This window comes from Zonotrichia albicollis, chromosome 5 (genome assembly GCF_047830755.1).
Source record: "Zonotrichia albicollis isolate bZonAlb1 chromosome 5, bZonAlb1.hap1, whole genome shotgun sequence".
Lineage (NCBI taxonomy): Eukaryota > Metazoa > Chordata > Aves > Passeriformes > Passerellidae > Zonotrichia > Zonotrichia albicollis.
In genome coordinates this window covers 35,839,720-35,860,410 of record NC_133823.1, presented here as the reverse complement: position 1 = coordinate 35,860,410, position 20,691 = coordinate 35,839,720, and positions in this window count along the sequence as shown.

Below are 20,691 nucleotides of genomic sequence, written 5' to 3'. Positions count from 1 at the left end.
TTGGCTCATGTCATCTAGGATGTGAAGTCTGTTCTTGTTGGTATGTCAACAAGAAAATTAAAGAATGAAAGACAATTAAGAAGAGTGAAATTGTTTAGACTAGTTGACTTTCTAAAACAAGGTCTTTTTGATACTTTCTGGAAAACTATTCAAGAAAAATGTAGCTGTATGTATTGAGCTATTTGCAAGTCCAGCAGCCTGTCCTCTTGACTCTTTCATTCTTTGAGCATCAAGACTTCTGTTGTGGTTTAGGAGTGGATTCTCCACTTTTGTGTTCCCACTGAAACAATGCACTGCTCTCTCACTCCCACCCTCCTCCTTCCTTTGCAGACGGCTGGAGAGGAGAACTGGAGGCAGGAAATGAAAGGATTGTGGGTGGAGATAAGAACTGTTTAATGGAAACAGCAATGAGATAGGAAAATAAAAAGGAACAGCAACAGTAGCAATCACAGATGGTACAAGAAAGAGGCGAATTACTCAGATGGAAACAATACCCACTGCGCTATCCATGATGCTGTGCCAAAGTGGAAGGGACCCAGAAGGGGACCCCTTCTCCCCAACCTATGACATGAGGTGGTATAGAACAATCTCCATGGCACCTCCTGGCTACTGCAAGGATTAACCCTGTCCTAGCTGGGGTCAATATCCTAAACATTACTACATGGCATTACATTTGGAATCATTATGGGAAAAAGTTTCTACATATTTCTTGCATGGCTAAATAGGATTAAATTATAGAATCCATTGAAATCAGTGCTTTCAAGAAAGACGGTGGCTTTTCAAGATACAAATTTCCTGAAGAACAAGCATGCTTAATCACAAAAAACTCATGTATTACTCCTAGGCAAATTAACAGGCAGGTTTCATGATTCTTGCTACCTCCGTTTTCTCATCTCCCCATCAAAATCTCTGAAACAGTAGATTGTTTGAAACAGCTTAGAGCACCTTGGGATATATTCCTTTAAGCAACTCAGAAAGAGAACTAAGATTACAAGAAGAAGCAGTTTAAGAATTTCATGGCAAATATAGTGTGTTATGGAACCACAAAGTCATATTTAGGGTTTAAATTGTTGTACTACATTAGGACAGTTTCATTATGTTCCTAAAATTTTAATTTAAGAAGAAAGAGAATGGTGGCACATGGAATAAAACCAGTCATTCCACACCTCTTGATCATTGTACACGTTATTTGAAAGGCAAATTAAGTATGTTAGAAGGATGCTATAATTGTCAGAACAACTAATGATTCACCTTTATTAAATTAAGAATGTTTTCCTTTTCATTATAATATAGTCCTGCTCTCTCAAATATTTCCTTTTTCCTCCCTCAGGTTACTTCAATTCACTTTACTTTGGATTTGAATCTCTTGGCATTTGCTGGATCATGCAGAATACTCTGCTCCAAACCAAACCTCTGTTGATGATGCCTTATGTCATATGTACTGTCCATTGAAATTATAATTTACCCCCATGCTTAAAAGCAACATATCCATCGCAATAATTTTGCACTGGGCAATGTGTCACAAAAATGCTAGGATAAGGCATCTTTGAAAAGAGATGATGAAAAGAAGATTTTAAGCAAAACTGCAACAACTTTGTGCATACTAGATACATTCTCTTTTAGTTCCTGAGTGTTTTGGAAAGTTAAATTAAACTTACCATACCGCCTGAACAGACATACATCAATCTCTGTCAAGAACTTTCAGTTTTCTTCTCATCTGTCGGTGTATGTCTTTGCCTCTACCTTGTAAAGCCAGAGAGGTATCAGCATGCTGCTTAAGCATGTCACTCATCTTGGTTTTATTATTTTCTTCCTTATGACAGTCTTTATTGGAATTTTATGGAGGCTTATAATATGCTGAGGAACTAACATACTTACGAGGCAAATGTTTCAGTTTACACTTTGCAGAATTACTGGCTTTTGACTTTCTGTACCCATAGCTGAGTATTAGTCATACAAATCATTTTGAGCTGTTCAAGAATTTTTTTTAAATTTCAGAAATATTTATGTTGTTTTTATTTTCATAAATAAAACCAAATTGGACTATTTCTCTCTCAAAAAAAAAAAAAAAAAACAAACAAAAAAAAAAACCCAAAAAACAAACCAAACAATTTTAGGTCTGTAAAGATTTTCTTTTTTTTTAATTTAGAGTCCTTATTTTATTTTCTTAAGCAATGTAACTCATTAAAACTACTGTCTTCCAGTTTAAATTCCTCTTTATATTAAATATGTTTTCTAGGGTAGAGGAAAAAAATCAAAATATCAAGGATTCAGGATTCTTTCTTTTTTTCTTTTAAAGAAAACAGTCTGATGCAAAAATTACTCAAGAAGCACAGAGATAGTGTATTTAGGTTTAATCTGATCAAAGTATGGAAACTGCCAGCAACTGCCAGACCATGAGTAGTAGCAATATTTTTCCTTTGCTTCCATCATTTGGGAAAAAAAAGAATTGACCTCCTCAGGAACTCTGTTCTCTGAAATGAATAATCTTGGTTGACTAAATTAAAATTAGCCAAACATAAGGAAAATATCTATTTCCAAAAGTGGGGTAGATAAAGGATGAAGTATATTTTCAGTTCTTTATTTTCCTTGACTTCTCTCTAGTTAGGAAAAAGAACCAAACAATTAAAGTTTCTATAGGGAAAATATCTACTTTTTATTACTCTAAATGTTAAGACCATTAATTGAATGAACCTCTCAAGCCCAGTGATTTTTGTTGTATAGAGCTGTCAGAGTGATATTTAAAATGAGTGAATATGGTCAGTGTATTAAAAAAAATCAGGCCTTTTAAGTAGCAGTGAGGCAAGAATAAAGGCCAATCTTTTAGTTATAATTGCACTTCAAAGAATGCCAATTAAGTCAAGAATTGTAACTACAGTTCTTATTGCATGTTTCTAGATCTGAGAATATAAGCAGGTGGTGGTGGGGAAAAGGAATTCTTTGAAAATGACCCCTGGGAATGAAATGTGCAGATATTGTACATTAGAAGAATCTGACTGTGATGCTAACTTTCTTTTCATATTTCTTGAGAGGAATGTGTGTGAGTGGAACAAAAAGGTGCTTTCATACAACCTTTGTCCTTTCTAGATTAAGAGTGAAGAGTTGAGGGACGTTACAGCTTTGCATCAAGCGGCTCCATAACTCCATTCCTGGCCTCTGGATGTGCCTTCCTACACGGAGGGACTGAATGAGATGTTGCAGTGCTTGTGCAACATAGCTGGCTTAACTCAGGCAACCTCCAGTTTTTTTTCTTCTCAGTATCCTCTTGTAGCTCATGTGTCCTTTTATATAGAAATATGCAAGCAAGCAACCAAAGAAAAATAGTGGTGATTATGATAAAAGAAATGTTGTTTATAAAGAGGTGCCATCAGCTACTGATGCATAGGCTTAAACAGTTATGCAGCCCTGTCAGAAGCTGGTGTAGTATGGCGGGTAAACCTCTTTCTTATCCACAAACATATTCCTTGTGCTAGTAAATACATCTGTAACACTGACAACACCTAATGGCCTGCCAGAGATTTCAAAATTAGCATTTCAGAATAATTAGTCTTGTTGATAATCCGCAGTTCTTTCCACTGAAATGCTGAGAATTTAATTGATAGCTTGTGGTTTCCGTGCTGTGTATTCCATAACACAATTCATCTCTTGACCCCTTGCAACACATATCTCTCCAAGTCGGCATTCTTATTAGGAATGACTAAATACCACCACTGCTTCATACCCATTTATGCTACTACCAGGTGACCTGCTTAACACAGTTGTAAATAAGAAATAGCTCATAGCTATAAAACTGCAAGGCAAATCCTCAAGGACAGCATTACTTTTGACAAACTGGCAAAATACTTAAAAACCTTGAAAAACTGTGTTTGGAAATCCATAAAAATGAAGTTTTCAGCTTTAGTGTTATTCTAAAAATGTATTTTCCCTTTTTACAGCATGAATTCTTTTCCCTTTGTATTCTTCTCTACTCTTTAAAGTGACATTTAGCTAATGTAGCAAGAAGTCACAGCTGTTGGGGAGGGCTGTGAGACTGCAGCCCACAACATTTTAAACATATGAAAAGTGAAGACTGAGAATAAGAAATGTTCTGCTGGGTCACCAGGTATTGTTCTTGGAATGTTCCAGAGAATCGCTTCCTTGATGACTAGAGATTTTTTCCCCTTATTTCTAGCATAATTTTTTCTTAGTTAGTGCTTACACATTTATTTTCATGCCAGCAATATGCTTTGTCTTCTATAGCTCTTTTTCCTCCTAAGTGGTTACCCAATGATGTATTTAAAAAAGCAGTTGTAGCCCCTCTGAGTCTGACTTTTGCTGAAAAAATTTGAGAAAAGTAAATGAAACAGTCTTCTGGCCTTATAAGATTTCTGTTTCCTTTGACGAAGATTAACTACCCTTTTTTTTTCTGTATCCTACCTTTTTCCTTAAATATATGCAAATAATTTTTCCTTTTTAAAAGCAGTTAGAAGATGACAATATAGATAAAGAGTTGTCTGTTTTTGTAAACTTTTCAACACTGATGTAACAATGCAGTTAGCCACTGGGATTAATACAAGGAACATTTTCAGGGGCAGCTATGCATATACTGCACATGAAAAACAATTGCCACAGAGTTGGAATTAAAACAAAATTCTAAATCGCAAACATGGAGTAAAAACTGTGCACAATTATTAGGTAAAATATGCAATTGTTTCTGCAGTTCTGATTATTATTATTATTTAACATGATCCATATTTCACTCTACCCTACTTGTTTAATTCTGAAGATATAAGAAAATTGAAACAAAAGACTTTGTAAAATAGTAAAAAGTTTAAGGCCAAAAATGCACTTGTACCATCTTGACCTCCTCTATATTTTGTTAAAAGTACACAGAAGGTTGCATATTATTTTTAATAATTTCTCTCTTGTAGCAATAATTCAATGTTAGATTTTTAGCTTGTTGTGAATTATAATTTATTTTTCAAATCAGAGTTCAGAACTAAGGTCAATAAGAGACTCAGCTAAAGAGCTGTAAAAGGGTGAGAGCAGTACAATATAAAGTTTTTCTCTGTTTCTGAGGGTCTCTTATGCTAGTGCACTTTTCCTGGAGTCTCTCCGGTAACTCCATCTCTCTCCTGTCCTTGGGAATCCAGGACTGGACACAGAATTCCAGATATGACACAGTAGTTCAGGTGTGAAGATAAAAATATTTTATATGCGACAAGCAAATTTATTACAGGATTTGTATGTAATAATATACTAATTTTTATAACTTTTATATTGTGTCATATGCAGTTTAACTGATTGCCAGAAAGGCAGTACTTTTACATGCAGAAATAACACAATAGTGATCAGAGTATTCATCACTTTTAGGTAGTCTATCAACATATACATATGAAGCTAGGAAGATAAATGTGAGGAATTTAGAAAAGGCTTTAATAGTTTCTGGATAGAATCATACCTCCAAGTCTGGTGCACAAAGGTTTTTGGCTGGTTTTTTTTCATTGAGCTGTTAAACCAGGGTCAAAGTTTAAAGCTTAATATAAGGAGAAACTTCTTCAGCTTCTGCAGGTGTGTGAGATGGCTTAGACTGAAGATGAACTCAGGCCATGTGTTTCAGGCCATAATAAAGAGAGAAGCATGGCATATCTCAAGGACAGAAGCAAGTGAGGATATAAATTATGTACATGCCAAACACAGGAATGAATATTTGTAACTCTGGATCACTGATTTAATAGTGGAAATTACAGTATAACTAAAAGTCGTGTTTGAATAGCTACCAATGATGTTTCCAATTGGAGTAACTAAATTTTAAAACTCATTATAAATTTCTTTGAGCACATATGTTTAAAGGTTTGCCTTGTCAAAAAGAAATACAATTAGCCACTTACCATTTTAAATAGGAACGTAAGACATTAAAATTGTCTGAGTTTCAGTCAAATGAGTTTTGTTAATTTAAAACATTCCCTAATGAAAATGGTATTTAAAGACCTGACTGATTTAACAGGAAACTTGTCTTGCTTCCTGAAATCCTGCTTTGAAAGCTCCTATTTTTTTTCTTTGAGAAAAGAATTAATTTTGTTTGCAGTGTTATTAATTTGTGTTTGCAGCAGAGGAAAATGTAAGGATAGCAGTTTAAGCTCATAGCAGATGTAAATTCTGCTTGCTTTAGGAGTCTTCATGAAAGCTATGAATCAGGAACCTCTGCAACATGTATCTTCAGAGACAACAGATCCTGAGCCAGCCCTTTATACAGCTCTCTCAGTAATGATAGATTTTTCCTAATTCTTAGAAATAATCTGTAATGCAGGATCTGCATTTATTTTCAAAACAGAATTGTGGAGGAATTGAGAACTGGAGCTTAAACCCTCCCTTTCCAAGCTCTTGTAGGATACACTGGTCTACCATCAATACCAAATGGATTCAATGGTATTTTCTACAATTTTGACAGTGACTTCATCATATGATGAGATGATAGTCACATGACTCATGATAGTTACATCTGCATGATAAACAAATCACACACAGAGAGGCAGAGATGTATGCATTTATATCTATGTGTGTAAAGATACCGAAGGTTCCCCTGGGGTGCAATGAAATATTCACATTCCTAGTGTTCCTCAGCAGGCATGGGCAGGGTGTGTGTGTGTGGGTGTGAGCCAAGGCCTCATTGTCACTGATGGCCCTCCAAGGATAGTAAACCTGAGAGTTTTCAAGCTCTGAGAAGTGTCCCACTCAGAGGAGGCCTTGGCACAGCCCACTGCAGTCCAGGAGAGCTCAAAGGGCCTCACTTAGGCCTGCTCGTTATTGGGTTGCAAGATGATTGCCTTTAGTCATCAGCTTTGTCCTGGCTCTATCTCAAGTCAATAATTCCTGAAATTGCTCAAAATTCTGTAACAATGGACCATTTCACTTGACTAAGATTAATTTTTGACTAAGATTAATTTTTTCACAGGGTCTCACAACAAGCGTACCATTTTACTTGGATGATGATTCAGGAAAATGATTTCCCAAGGCTAACATGGTTATTCACTTATCCTTTGTTCTCCACCTTGGTCAGGCAGCTGATATTCATGTTACAGCCAGAACTAGTCCCACCTTTACTATGCAAGAGCTCGTGGTGTGGTCAAGAGTCACTTCACCCCTCAGCTGGTTGGGTCAAGGATTATCAGGAGCTCTTGAGGTCACAGAGCAGGCACAAGAACAGATGCCTTACCACACATTGTTAAACTGCATTTAAATAACAATAAGTAATGTATTAGTCAATAATCTATTTTGAAGGAAATATATTTATGTACCTTTACTGAAAATTTCTCTCAAAATAACTTAGGTTTTTATTTGCAAGTAAGGCAAGTTTCTACTTCAGCAAGTAGTCTTTGAGTGACAAAACAGAAAAAAGGCTGATTTGTCTGGCTAACAATATTATCTATGTCAAAGAGTCAGATACCTGGGGGAGAGAAATCCTGTTGGTTGAATAAATTGCTTCTACAATTCTTTGACCTGGAATCTATTTCAAACCCTCCATTAGGACCATCAGAGGCATATGTGCAAGACCTTTTCCTTTTTTCAGGGTTCTCATTGCAGTAACAGCCCTTTCTGGTCTGGGTCAGGGCCTGCTCCATGGCACAGGATGCCAGTTCAGCCCAATCCCTGCCCCAGCTATGTCTCAGGGCTGTCTGCCCCTTACCCTGTCCTTGGGCAGGGGAGCAGATTTCCTCTACTGATCTCACATATGGCTTAGTGACATCCTTGCCAATGCTGGCCGACCCCTCTGCTGCCAGCTGGGTGCCTTTCCTGCCTGCCTCCAACTGTGGGACCCTGCCAGTGGCTGAGGTGACAGCCCAGCTGTGGGACCCTGTCACCCTGAGGTGACAGCCCAGCTGTGGGACCCTGCCTGTGGCTGAGGTGACAGCCCAGCTGTGGGACCCCGTCACCCTGAGGTGACAGCCAAACTGTGGGACCCTGTCACCCTGAGGTGACAGCCCAGCTGTGGGACCCTGCCCATGGCTGAGGTGACAGCCCAGCTGTGGGACCCTGCCCGTGGCTGAGGTGACAGCCCAGTTGCCTCTTGCCTGCCCACCCTGGAGGGCAGCAACCCTTCTGCTGCTCCTGATGTCCTGTCCAGTTACTCTGCCTGGATCATCCCAAGTCTTGGGCATCTCTGAGGCAAAAAGCTTTTCTTCAGTGCTGTTAGTTCACCTGGCAGAATTGAATTCTTGAATTGCTCCTACTAAGAGCATGTGTGTACTTAGGCAGCCATTAGGAAAGGGAACTATCTAGTTCTCAGCCAGCATGATTGGGAAACTAATCCCATGGTCTTGCACACAAAGACATTTGGGAAGCCTGCAATTAGACTTTCCTGTTTCTTATGGATTTGGCTGTGCCATACTACTCATGCCAGGAATCCACAGAAAGCACAATGCAGAAAGCAGCCTACAAAGTATTGCAAAGTATAACAAATTAATAACAAATCAGATTTTAATTAGGCTTCTTGAACAGCATCTTGAAAGTGCCCAGTGCACTGTGGATTGATGCTGTGATGGCATTTGGGTGAGATTAGAGGGCTGTGATTTCCAGCAGTTTGGGTGAAAAGGGGGCTCTTGTGCTTCTCTCACCCTCCTCAGCCCCCTCATAGTACCCCAGTGGCATCGGGCAGTTATTGTCAGCCCACCCTGCTGACAATAATTTAGCAAAAACAAAATCATTTAGCAAAAAAACATCCCAAATGAATAAATAAAGTCCAGATTCATTGGGCAGCAAAGAGAGAAATGAGGACATCTTGTGAGGAACAAGTGGATAGATTTAGAAACAAATGAACTCCCTTGGCACTTGCCCTTCTGAGGGAAGGTATCCTGGAAGCTGCCATGCTAATGTAGGGCCCACATTCACTGACTGCCCCGTGAACTGGGCTTTCCCTCCTGCTCTGAGGGACAAAGGTCTGATTCTGGGATCTTGGTGCTAGAATAGGTCTAACACAGCAAATTGACATGTTTGCTGAAGCAAATATTGGGACATTTATCAAATTTGAAAAATGGAAATTCTTACAGACTTTAGACATATCTGGGGAGAGGTGACTGTTATAAACTTCAAATTGAATTTAAAACAGTTATATCCTAACACATTGAAGCTTCATTAATTGTGTGATCTAAACATATGGTCCTAAAGTTCATATTTTCTGTGTATTCAAAGTTTAGGTCTTGAGGAAACAGGCAATTTCTCTTAGATTATTCCGCATTTCTAGTAACCATTTTACCTTGGTAACATGGTGCTCAGGAAACCTGGGAAATGTTTTTCATGTGTCTGGATAATATTTCATTGTGTCCTTAGATATGTAATTAATTTTCCTGTGCATAATTCTTGGATTTATAAAATGAAAAGGCTTTTGTATCTTTTGTATCTAAAAGATATATCTATTTTTTAGATATAATACCATCTGGAAGGAATCAAATACACAAAATAAAAAAGGAGGTTAGCAGCCATAATCAAGAAAAATGTGCAAAAATCTGGAATTAAAATAAATTCTGTGGAGTGATCTTTTTGAATGTAAATCAAAATTTTAGATAATGAAGTATTCACTGGTAAAAGCACAGGGGACACAAATGTTGTTTATACCTGTGTATTGTAAACTCCAATAGTTTTTCTCATCTGAGACTCTCTTCCTCCAGTCAATGTATAAAATGCAGACCTATTCTTCACACAGAAATCAATGAAATGTGCAAAATGTGACAAATTCTGCCCTCATATAGAAATAGTTTTTGAAAGTCTAACTAGAACAAATAGAAATAAATTTTAGCCAGAATTGCAAAATCCTGCACATACTGATTATCTGTAGTGAACTGTGACTTGGCGACTTTAAAATAATGAATTAGGTCATAACAGAAAATTGAATGGGGATTTTCACTAAATACATGATACCTATTGATTTGTATTGCCTTCCATTCTAAGCCAATTATATATTCTTTTTCATTAAGAAAAAGACTTTAAATGCCTTAATTTTGCTCAAGACGATATAAATCATTAATCAAAATTAATGCTGTACAGTACAGTTTATACTTTAAAATAAACATATTTTTACCATTAAGAAGGACCAGTAGTATCTCTACCACCCTCCTTTTCTCTGTTAAATGCTCTGCTATTTGATCCTCATTAATGGGATGAGCATTAAAGGGGTAAAACCCAAATCAATATATAAAACAGTTATTTAACTCAACGTAAATGATGTAATTCTACCTAAACTAAAGTTTCTAAATGCTATTTCAAAAGGCTCTTCAGATAAATGGAATACTGATTCTTCTACTCATGCAAGTCTTAGGTTGAAAAGAGTTGCCCATGTTTCAAAAAAAATGTGAATTGCCCAGAAAGCTGATTTATATTATCTATATATACATTTCATATAGGTCTACAAACTGTAGTGATAATTTCAAATGTTCATTTCCTTACATTATTTTTACAGGAGTCAGAGTGCAGGACCAACTTAAAAGAAGTAGTTTATTATATCCCCGAAGATGTGCTATGTCTTAATAAAAAACCTCATTTTATAAAGCACTTAAAACTTTTAATCAGCATTGTTTTTTCACCTAAAAGGAGCATGAATTAATTGCAGTAATGCAGGGAAATGAATACCGTGTAAATTGATACCAATAAAAACATTATTCTGAGATAATCTTTACAAGGGATTATAACTTGTGATTAAATTGCAGGATGAGGTAGACAGATTTCTACAAAATCTAACACTTGTGTCTTGAACACAAACCTAAAACAAAATTTAAGATAGAGAGAAAACTGGGCATTTGCTGAATATGCTGAAAATTTATTCCTGAAACAAAGGTATCTACATGCATAACACACTCTGTGTGGGAGAAATAAAGATGGTTCAATCTTTCATATTGTAATCCCGTGGAACCAGGATGTTCATGAGTAGCTATACACCCTTCTCCTCTAGACTGCTCATTTACCTTAAAAAATCCAGTGGGGCAGTCAAGGGGGAAGAGATCACCAGAGGCAGATACTAGACAGTTTTTGTTTGCATAATTTTAACTCTGCGTAATTTAAAGTATCAATATTAATGTTGTAACAAGGGAACTAATAAGAATTCTTCATTTAGAATACAAGGACTTGCATACAGAGTGTGCTCCTTATGTTGAGAGCAAGGCTGCATGCAATGTAGGGGTAATTCAAGCAGCCTATTCTGGAACTTGGATGCAAGAGGTTGGTGATGCTCTCATATTTTTTGAGCTAGTAAAAAGCAAGGATTGGAGCACTCCACTGATCCCACTCTGCCAGTTTGGCAATTGAGGCTGGAAAACGCAGCCCAGGAAAAAAGATGCATTTAGTTTGTGGATGGCAGTTTGGAAGGAGAAGTCTAATCTTGGCCTCCAGGTTTTATTTTATGTATTTGATTTTCCTAGTAGTCCATAGGGAAGATCATAGTTTGCAAGGCTTTCACAGGCATTTTTCAGAGTTCTGCTTTTCTAAAATTCAAATGTTTGCTTTAACTATTCTACTAAATATTTTAATGCAACAAGCATGTTTGGAAATCATCCATAGAGCTTACTTTTTATCTAAGGCTTTTGAGAACAGAAGTTATTTGCAGCTTTTAGTCCATTTCTGTTAATTCACTTCATTCTGTCTTAACCACATATGTCCTTGACCATCTGTAAAGCGCAACAGCTGCCAGTTAAATCATGACATTTTTTGTTTAAAAAATATCAGAAACTTTTTAAAGGGGTAGTAGACTTAGCACAATCTATTCAAGATTTACACTTAAGACTCCCTTCTGCATTTGAAGTCTGTACAAACATTCATATTTGATGTGAAGAGGAAAGTAATGTTCTTGGAAAAATATAAGTTTAAATTACAGTATTATAATAAAATGTGGGTTTTTTTGCTCTAGGTTACCAATATTTTATACTGCAGGCATAATTTACAAGCTAGACTGAAGAAAAAAGACAATGCCCTGAATAACATCAGTCTCACACTTAAACATCAGTATCAAAGCAGGGCATTTGAAGACATAAAAGGAAAAGGTAATGACATTATCCTTGAATCTTCATAACTTTCCTAAAGGTGAATGTGTTAAATAAGAACTGCTGAAGTGTTGTTGGCACTGTTTTATGCATCCCATCTGTTAGTCATAATATTACATCAGCTAATTAATGTGTGTTACCTTGTGTGCAAAACAACATATACTCTGTTGATTGTAGAGTCAATCCTAAAGTAGTTCTCAATGGAGCAGTTTGATCTTTTGGTGTCAGAATGTTGGAGATTTTTCCCAATAAAAAAATCTGTTTTCATAAGAATCTTCAAGATTTAGAAATATGCACTTCTTTTGTAAACTTGTGCAGAAATTACTTATCTTTATGCCATACCTTTTTGCTTTCCAGAATGCTTCGTCTTAAAATTCTAAAGAATTTTGTAATGGAATGTTATCTTTATTTTTGTCTGCAGTGCATTTGATCTAGCTGATAGTGTACTTCCAGTGACATGTCATAGTGTAAATTGTCAAAAATTTTATTATTACATGACAGTAGCAATGGTGCACAACTAATTACATCTAATAAAGTCTGTCATTTTTGGTTTTTTTTTTTTTTTTTAATGATGAAGGACAGCTGCTACTTAGTACCAAAAATTCTTATAGAGAGAAATTTTTATTCTTTGTGCTTGCAGTGGTGTGGTTGACACACCTGAAGGACAGGATGTTGTCTGGAGGGACCTGGACAAGCTCAAGAAGTGGGCACTTGGGAACTTCTTGTGGTTCAACAAGGCCAAGTGCAAGGTGCTGCATTTGGGCTGTGACAGCACAGGCTGGGGGATGCACAGATCGAGAGCAGCCCTGCTGAGAAGGACTTGGGGTTGCTAGTGGATGAAAAGGCAATGCGTGTGAGCAGGCAATGTGTGCTTGCAGCCCAGAAAACCACACATGCCCTGGGCTGCATCAAAAGAGGCGTGGCCAACAGGGCAAGGGAGATGATTCTGCCCCACTTTTCTGATCCCATCTGGAGTTCTGCATCCAGCTCTGGGCTACTCAGCACAGGAAGAACATCAATTTGTTGGAAGGAGTCCAGAGGAGAGTCACAAATCTGGTTAGGGACGGAGCACCTCTGCTATGCAGGAAGGCTAGGGGAATTGGGACAGTTTAGCTTGAAGAAAAGGCTTCAGGAAGAATAAATTCCAGCCTTCCAGACCTTAAAAAAGGCAAGTAAAAAAGTCAGTGAAAGAGTATTTACAAGGACATGTAGTGACAGGACAGGGGGAATGGGTTTAAACTGAGAGAGGTTTTGATTGGATACTTTGAAGAAATCTTTTACTGTAAAGGTGGTCAGACACTGGAAAATGTTGCCCAGAAAGGCTGTAGATATCCAAACCTGGAAATATTCAAGGCCAAGGTGGATGAGGCTTTGAACATCCTGGTCCAATGGAAGGTGTCCCTGAATGTGACAGGGTAGTTGAAACTAGATGTTCTTTGTGGTCCCCTTCAGCCCAGGGCATTCCATGTTTCTATGATGATTCTATGAATCAGTTGAATCAGTTCTAAGTTCTTCTAAATATCTTGGAATAAGTTTGAGGTGAATATCATACATCTCTCGCAGCAATTAAGAAAAGTCTATTTGGTTCCCAAGTAGCAAGCTTGATCATCACTGGAGTAAAATTTTATTTATGTTGGATGTACTGCTCAGATGAAATATAATTTTATTTCCAGACAGGAAAGAAATATAAAAGCAAGAAAGGTCAAACATGATCCCCTTTCTTCCAAATCTTACCTTCTTGGGTAACAGTTGATTGCCAAGGTACTTCTCATTTTTTTAAACAATCACTTTATTAAACACTATAAACCTGTGCAGCTGCAGCCAGGTCTTTTTGGAGAGCCAGTCTTCCTTTATAGATCCAGTGAATGAAATAATTTTTGATTCATCATTTTTTTTTAATTTTAAACAGTTTTTTCCGTATTAAAATGTATGGATTCCATGCCTAACTATAAAAATTGAAGTTATGAAATATCACAACGTGTAATTTTCTCAACTGTGTGCATTGATAGTACAGTTTAATTGCTTGTGATCTGTCTCATTATTGCTTGCTTTCTCACAGGCATACTTTATTTTTTTAAGTAATATCAAATGAGGATTTTGCCATTTGATAGAACCAAATCTGACCTTCCTCTTGCTATTTTCAAAGCTATTAATATTTCTGACTATTGGTAATACATCTTGATATTGCCACTTGTATAAAAAAATAAGCAAATTCAGAATTTTTCTGGGTTTCCAGTTTAACCCCATTTGGCAACACAGCTACTCTGCCTGGGGAATTGGGGAGATAATCCCAATTTCTTGTGCATGCCCGTTCTCCTCACTGATGGGGTGCTGCGAGAAGCAGAAAAGGCCTTGGCTCTGTGTACATGCTGCTCAGCAATAATTAAACATCTCTGCTTTACCAACTCTCTTTTCAGCACAAATCCAAAACATAGTCCCGTGCTAGCTACTGTGAACAAAACTTGCTCTGTCAAAAACTTGCCCAGCCAAAACTTCAGATAAAAGAATCAGATATTTCTGCCTTCATTAAAATAAATATAATGACCATTTTTGTAGATTTAGACTTTTCATAGAATCTCAGAATGGTGATCTACCAAAAAAACCTCTAAAACTGTAAATCATGATGACTAAGGTTATGTGAGGCTTTTGGCAGTTTAAGGAAGGGTGCTTGTGATGGAATACATCAGATACTTAAATAGAGCCAGGATTTTCTGTCATTTTAGATATTGACTGAAATGGGAGTGTTGGCCCACGTTTCTATCATCTATATATGATAAATATGTTCATCAGTTTGTAGAGTTAGTGAGAACATCTCTATTCTGGTGTAATATTTAGCCATCTGTGTAATAATGCCTTAAAGCCTCTCTGTCTGCCAGTGGTCCTGTCCTCTAAATTAACTTCCTCCATTGTATCTCCAAGGGCTTTCTTTATCTGTTGCTTTTTTGTCTGAAAAGAATAGGAAAATAGATGAACATGCTTAGAATTTGCTAGTCATCTTTTAATGAATTTATAAATTTATAATTTATAGGAAGTATTTTTGAATTGTAAATTTACAGATGAGAAAATGAGTTTCACCCAGAGGAAGGGGATTAGTGACTTCTGATTTTGTTTTTTCAGTGATGGACTTAATTTTTTGCCTGCTACAAATCTTTCTTGTTTTAAAATCAGGAATATAATAGTATTTATTTTCTATGAAATTCTATAATAGTGAACACAATAGATCGCTTTAGATTTTTCAATATAATAACAATTTTTTTTTCTTGCATTACTAGAAAGATCTATTATTAATGATACCGGGGTTCATTTTTCGGTGATTTTCCTATTTCTTATGTGTTCAGTGCAATGTCTTTACAAAATCTTTGTTAACTTCCTCTCATCCTACTCATGGTAATATATTTTGTATTGAGATGTAACTGTAAATCTACTGGTTTTGTTATTTTTACAACAGAGTCCTTTTTTTAATATATCTTAACACAAGCTAATTCCTTTGGTTCAACAACTGCCAATAAATGTATATCATTTGATTAGGTTGAAATCCAGTGTATATACATTCACAATTTCCAGTTGAAGAAAGAGTTAACATTGAAGTCAGAACTCTTTGATAGCCCCACAGGTTCACAGCTTCTGTCAACTTCTCTTTGTGTGCTGGCTCCAATTCCAGCCATTACAACTGTATTGTTAAGAAATAATACTTTGTACTCTTGAAGGAGTAAAAGGCTTTTATTTTAAAAGTTATGATACCTCAATAATATAGAAAAATATTTTATAGCAAATGCTCTTAAGCAACTGGCACAATGTGATTTGAATCTGTATTTTCTATTGTTCCTAAATAGGATTAAATATTGCCATACACCTAGTGCAACTGACTGCTGATAATATAGCCATAGTTAGAAACAATTGACTTTTAAGTAGATTAAGCATAATTTAATTGGAGAAAAAGGTGACCTTTGTTATTACCTGTTGATAGAACCTTCAGAACAAATAAAAGATTATATAATTAGAGGTAACAAGTGAAAAAGACTTGAACTTAGGTCTTAGTTGAATTAACTGATTTATGTAGGAGTCTTCAATGTAGTTGAGACCAATGTAGCTCCTTGCCCATATGCAAAACCAAAGAGAAGGCTGTGTGCTCAAAGGAAAGGTAGGTGCTTGAGTATATGGGCCCGAGAAATGAGGATTTTTAAGAACTTTTAATTCATTAAAGCTTTCCATTAGGTACCTGAACAAGAACATGTATCTATTTAGTTTATATTATTTTCTTTTCTATTTGAAATTGGTTTGGATCCCAGATGTTGGAAATATTTCTGCTACTGAGTGTATACATATATCTATGAGCTGTTGCATGTTTTTTGACACCACTGACACCTATAAGAGACAAGAATTCATCAGGAGGTCTTCTGCAAGATTAGACAACAAAGAAAGGATACAGGAATATTATTATCAATCATCCTGTTAAAGATACAGGATTTTACAAAATTTTAACAGCAGAAACTTGGTCAGTCTTATCAAAGAGCAAATGCACTGTCATTGCTACTTTTTTACCCTAACACCAGAATTTGCTCCTACCTTCATCTTTTTCACTCTTTCTTCTTCTTTCAAATCTCTCTTCTCTGAGTTTTGAGTAATTTAAAATTGGATGAACTTTGGATTTGCTAAGCTGAATAGGCTAAATTTGTGAAATGTTTTATGTTGACTGAATGCTGATCTAAACTTCTGCCAAAGTGCTCTGATTTTCTGAAGACATCAGTAGAGATTTTGTTGTTTTGAGTACTTGAGACTATCTTGTCTATATTTTCCTGTGTGTCTAACTCAAGAGGACATAATAAAGAGTAATCCCTTTTAAGTACCTTGTAGAGCAAATTTTAGGGTCTTACAACTCCCCACACACCCCACACTCACTGTCAGACCAGATTTCCTTATGGGTTCAACAAAATCCAACAGCTTGATCTGGGTGCCTCTGAGGACAGACCACAATCAAAAGGAAACCTGAGGTTTTCCACCCTTACAGTGTGAGGGGTGAAAACCTGAGCTTTTATACCGTGACAGTCTAAGGCAGGGCAAGTTTGAGAGGCAGGCTCCTGCTGTGTCTCTGTGTCTGGTCACCTGGCTGGGCGCTCAGACCCTTGCACATGTACTCATATAACAGATATAACTGGACAGGTGCAGTTCATGGCCCCTTGCCTCCAGCTCCCATCACCCACAGCTCAATCTGCATTCCTTGCTGCAGCTGAGCACTGAGCTACCTGTGCTGTGTGTATTCCTCTTTAATCCATCTATAGCACTACACCTCTTTACTACTGTTGCCCTTTTTTGACTACTACAAATAACTTTTCATTTTCAGTACTTACTCATTCCTGAAATAACAAAGTTAGCTTTCATATTTAATTAAGTATTTATTGAAAGAGTAGCCTATGAATTAACGAATATATTACTTTTTAATAAAATCAGATTAGAGGAAAGTAGTAAAGCCAAATATTAAAAAGGAATCTATCATAAAATAATGTGGATTTTTTTGTTTTAAAAGGCAATCTTCAGGGTTATCAGAGGAATTTGCTCAACTTGTCAGCCCTTCACTTCTGAGTCTACAAGAACAGAAAATGCAACAGCAGGAAATTTTGTTTAATGTTATACTTTTAATTTTTATGTAGTAGAGACTTCAGGATGCACTAAGGAGCATATACCCAAGGGTTCCTAAGCTTCAAAGTTTACAAATCTAAGTCTAATTTTCACTTTAGAGGATGCACATGAAGGACTTCAGTCAATATAATGAGTTTCATTCTGTTTCTGAATTCAGTATTTGATAGCCTTCTCTAGTAATACAGTCACATATCTCATTTGCATGAAATTTCTTTTAAATGTCAGAACTGAGATATGACCATTAGTATTCACTTTGATTAACATGTTAGAGATTTTTTTCTTGACCTTAAATGAAGATGCAGCTTCAAAATGTAATCAGATCTTTAAAATGGGTGAGCATTGAGGTGGGAAAATGCGACACAGACATCAGAGCATGATGTACACAGGCTCAGGGCAAAAACACTTCGTTATTTCCCTACATAATCTCTTATAGATCTGGGATTCAGAGTTTTAATTCAAATGCAATAGAAGGGGTATTTGGATACTCTTTTTATCTCTCTAATTGAGAATTCACAGTTTGGGTCTAACAATGTGAATATGTTTCATTGGGAATTGATTTAGTATCTGCAGCATTTAGTTCAAATTATCTTCACTGATTTTTGTGTTAGTGGGACAGTAGGAGGTCTGCATACATGTCTATAAATTTGCAAAATTTACTTTAACACTTTTTACTGTATTAAAGGTGGCCATGATGGGTAGACTACTGTAAAGATAGCACCTTTTCAAGGTGTTTAATTTGCCTTTTAAAACATATTCCACTTGCAATTAAAGGATAGACATGATGCACCAAACTTGATACTAAATATCAAATGCATTACAATAAATTACATTTCCTTGCAATGAGTTTTCAAGTTGAAAGTGGGAAGGTTAGGCAAATCCTAACTATCCTAATGAGACCTTACTCTGATAACTAATATTAGATAAAAATAAAATAAAAATAGAAAATGGAATGTAGGCAACTGAATATAAGAGGTATTTTAGTGCTACTTTTCAAATTTATGATTCTCTAGGAGAATAAAGTTATCTTTTCACAAGAAGCAAGAATCATTTCAGTCCTGAAATGACATTGCTGGGCTGAATAGTTTTAGTTGAAATTATGTCCAAGTTTGATGTGTGCATAGGTGGGGAAGTCAGGGTTATATGAGAAAGAGAAGCTTTCTCTACACTTAAATACTAATAGATTCTTCTGCTCCATAAAAAATACTTCATAGCTGCTTAGGTTTATCAGTCAATTCTGGGCAGCAAGGTGATAGAGGGAAATATATCATGCAATGCATGTTATGCACGAGGCCAACATATCTCATTCAAGTGTGTCATTAGTAGTGGCTAGACAGTTCCATATTCATAAAAAAGATGTTGCCAAGTCCTATCTAACCACATAACTCGACTCATAAGTTGCATCCAGACCCTAAGAACTAAATTTTGGGTCATGGATTCTGCAGGAGTATCCAGTGCTCAAAGCTAACAGTTTTTTTCAAGATCTCTTTGTGATGCTGTGTACTTTGATGAACTTTTTACATCCTAAATCACACAAGCCCTGTTCTGCCTGTCTAAGAATCAATAACACCACACCAGATACAATACTAGATATCCAGTTTTTTGGGGGGAAAAAAAGAAAAGAAAGCATTTGGCAATCATATGACTTGCTAGGAATAATTTGGGTATGGTTGCTTCATCATTGTAAATTTTCTATGTAAACAACGGCTGCGACTATCCATACAGTTTCAGAAGCGTTTTAAAATTTATGCAAATTAGATTAGAATTTGAAGTAGTTTAACAAAGGACGATTAAGGAAAGCTGATTGGTCATTACATAACACCTCCTGGGCAAGGTTCTGTTCACTTCACTAATCAGAATTATATCTGGCTCATACATACTGTTTATTTTGACTATCTTTTAAAAGCTAACTCTGTGTTCACTATATATGAATTTGATTTGAGAGAAGTTTGACTTCCGAATAGAGCTAAGCAATTATTCTATATATTTGACATTAAATATAGGTGATTTTTTGATCTTAGGCTATTCAGTTGAGCTAGGGATAAATAATACTTATTTTATATTGTCTTCTGACTGGCAATATGAAGAAGAGATGAGTTCAACTATTTCTGTTTTGCTACTATTGAAACGAAAACAGAGAAAATGAAATTATTTATCCAAACTGGCACAGAATTAGGGCAGATCATCCTAGCCCAAGCGTACTTCTCTAGACAGTGACCAAGCTACCAATTGTAATCACTGCCTCAAATAATGACTTTTCTTGAAGGTACATCACTTCATTTATTGGGGATTACTCTCTTCCATTGCAGTATTCTTGGCTTCTCTTTCTTAATTACTCTTTAAAAGTTTAATTCCATGAGATCTCTACCACAATTCAGACATTTAGTGCTGTGCAATCATCTGATACTGTATCATCTGTGAAAAACTAGTCCAGTAATCAGAATGCACTGCACAGGCATGTGGTATGTGAAAGTGAACTGGAAGTGGCAAAAATTTAACTAAGTCTGCTGGGATGCAGCCACACAACTCCTATTAACATTAATGAGAATCAGACAGCTAAATATCAGTGTGTTGTGCTGAATGTGCTCCCTAATGTGTTTGAAGGAATGCTATTTTCATACCAAATATTTGCAAATGTGCTGGTGCTGCTCCATAAAACCTAATATCCTAGGAAAGGATTCCCATATCTTTCATACTCTATAACAAAGACAACCTCCTAAAATTGTTGACTGAATAACTCTACAGGATGATGAACAAAATTTTTATTGATGATGAAGTTATCATTTGTGTAGCCTCAGTTGAATAGTCATGGATTTCTTTAAAACATTGTGTTTTTTTTCAACCATCCCATTGTCAGCAAAAATTAGTTGATTCATGTACAGATTTTTTCCTCCTTCTGGCTCTATCCATAAACTTGACAGAGCCACAGGTCTCTATGGATTCTGGCCAATTTGCCAGTTGTTCAGATGTTCCATCATAAAAGTTTAGCTACTTCTGCTGAAGACAGCAAGGGCAAAGTTGCAGTCCTTAGTTCAGTAGTGATCTGTGGACA